We start from the raw sequence: 2590 nt of genomic DNA on the forward strand, positions 1-2590 counted from the left end.
CATTTAATGCAAAAACCTCAACAGAGGCATACAGAAACAAGAAACAGATACACAGCATACAGAAAACAGGTGAAACGGCAGTGGGAACCCCGAGCATATGGGTAACCACACTGAACGGCAGGGATGGAAGAGGCACCGGGAGGGGAGTTCCCGTTGGACGGGGTGAGCATGCGAAGAGCCTGCGGGAGGGGAGGCATGAGGCAGGTGCCTCCGCCCCACCCAGCTGAGTGCTGGGCCTGTGGGACCAGCAGCCCCTGAGCCTCCAGGCCCTTCCCCCAGATTGCTGGGTGGGGTTTGGCTGAGACCCGTAGCTTTGTGGGGAGCTGGGGCTGGCCTGGAGGGAACAGGAAGTCTCCAAGGAAGCCCGGCCTCCTCAGCCGATTCCACAATCCTGTGGCTAGAGCCCGTTAAACTGTACCCAAGAAGGGGACGTCCCTCCCTGTCCCTGGTGGAGAACAAGCACAGGTCTGGGGGCCTCAGGATGTGTCCTTCGGGACGCGAGGGGCTTGCCAGTGCTCACCAGAGTAAGGTGTGGTCCCAGGAGCCCCTGGCCGGCCAGAAATCCCTGCCTCGTTTGCATAATGCCCTTTTGCCAGGGAACCTTCATTTTGCAGAGAATTAATTTCACAAAAGAAAGGAGCTAAGGTTTCACCCTGTGATGACATGCAGTAGGGATGGAGGGCACCGGCCCGAAGTGCCTCCTGTAAACCGGGCTGGTGGGTGGCGGGGTGAGCACTGCAGGGGAGGCACCCCTCTCTTGGCCTTCGAGCTAAACCCACCTTCCCTGCCCCAGAACATGAGCTGGGCCGTGGGTGCGGATGGGGGTTTCTGGCTGTTCTGTCCATTGCTTTATTTCAGGCTGGTACATTGGAGGCATCCGGTGCATTTTGGATGAATCTGTTCTTTTTACATTTTTTTTTTTTAAGATTTTATTTATTTATTTGACAGAGAGAGACACAGCGAGAGAGGGAACACAAGCAGGGGGAGAGGGAGAGGGAGAAGCAGGCTTCCCGCGGAGCAGGGAGCCCGATGCGGGGCTCGATCCCAGGACCCCGGGACCATGACCCGAGCCGAAGGCAGACGCTTAACGACTGAGCCACCCAGGTGCCCCTCTTTTTACATTTTAATAGTTTTTTTTTGAAGATTTATTTGTCAGAGAGAAGGACAGTGCAAGCACGCACAAGCGGGGGGCGCGGGGGGTGGCAGAGGGAGAAGCAGACTCTCCGCTGAGCAGGGAGCCCGATGTGGAGCTGATCCCAGCTTCCTGTGATCATGACCTGAGCCGAAGGCAGATGCTTCACCAACTAAGCCCCCCGGCGCCCATCCCTGTTCTTTTTACGTTTTCAAAATCTTGACGGTGGTCTTTAGAATGACATAATAACGGCCTCCAAAGACTGGGAACCAGGACGTGTCCCCTCACGCGGCAGAGGGGACCTTGTCAGGGTCCCCAAGGAGGGGGGGACCCGGCGTCCTCATGAGGTCCTCACGAGAGGGAGGCAGAGGGTGGGAGTCCCAGAGATCGGCAGACCCCGCGCTGCTGGTGGTGAGGATGGAGTTGCAGGGGGAGCCGCGGGCCAGGAAAAGGCCGGAGCTGGGTCTCCCGGGGGGGAACAGCCCTGCCTGCGCTGGGGTTTTAGGACTTCTGAGCCCAGAACTGTCAGGACATGAGCGTGAGCGGTTTAAGCCCTAAGTTGGTGGCAGTTTGTGACAGCAGTCCTCAGGCCCCCACACACTAGAACACGGGAGGATTCACCCATTTTGTTCCTAATTCCCAGGGCCAGCCTCCCCCGGGCCCAGGAGTCTCTCCCACTCTTGCCGAGAGGCCAGGCCAGAGCCAAAGAAGTCCTGTGTGCAAGTGAGCTCAGACTCCCCTCCGTGGTCACTGACGGTCACAGCCCCTCCTATCTGGGGAGAGAGGCAGTCAGGAACATGGACAGGAACGGAATATCCAGAATGTCCAGGGCTGGAAAGGCCTGGCAGACACTTTGCCGGCCAGGCCGTGTGTGTCAGGCAGGGGAGTGGCCACTGTGGGATGCTGGAACTCATCCCAGCCCACCTCCTCCCCCTGGCTGGGGGTCCCAGCTAGGATGGCCAGGCCCCACCAGGTGCCCCTAGGGCATCTCCCTTCAGCTCTAGGGGCTCAGGCCACCATGCTGCCTCCTGCTGGCCCTCGACTGGGTGTCCCGACGCCCACACCACCCATGTCAACAGCCTAGTTTGTGGAAAGGTGAGTGGCCTACCCAAGGCCACAATCCAGGCGTCACTCCCACAGGAATGGGGAGGCCTGGCCGGTCCCCACTCAGATCTGTCCAGGCATCTTTCCCTTGGCACCCAGCAAGTGGCCTGAGCCCTGGAACCTGGGCCCCTTCACACTGGATCTGCAGCTCTCACCAGGCCCCCCAGCCCCAGGCCATCCTAAAATCCATGTCCGCCACCACGCCAAGACCCTAGGCGCACCGAGGTGGGGCCCCGGGCTCCCCAGTGGCGCAGACTGCGCATGCCTGAGACTGCTGAGGAGGCCAAGGGCCAGCGCAGGTCCTCCCGTGGGGACGCACAGCCGAGAGCAGGGAGGGAATAAAAGGACACAACG

This window comes from Mirounga angustirostris, unplaced genomic scaffold (genome assembly GCF_029215605.1).
Source record: "Mirounga angustirostris isolate CCGP_5_RB_7025 unplaced genomic scaffold, mMirAng1.0.hap1 SCAF_1, whole genome shotgun sequence".
Taxonomy (NCBI): domain Eukaryota; kingdom Metazoa; phylum Chordata; class Mammalia; order Carnivora; family Phocidae; genus Mirounga; species Mirounga angustirostris.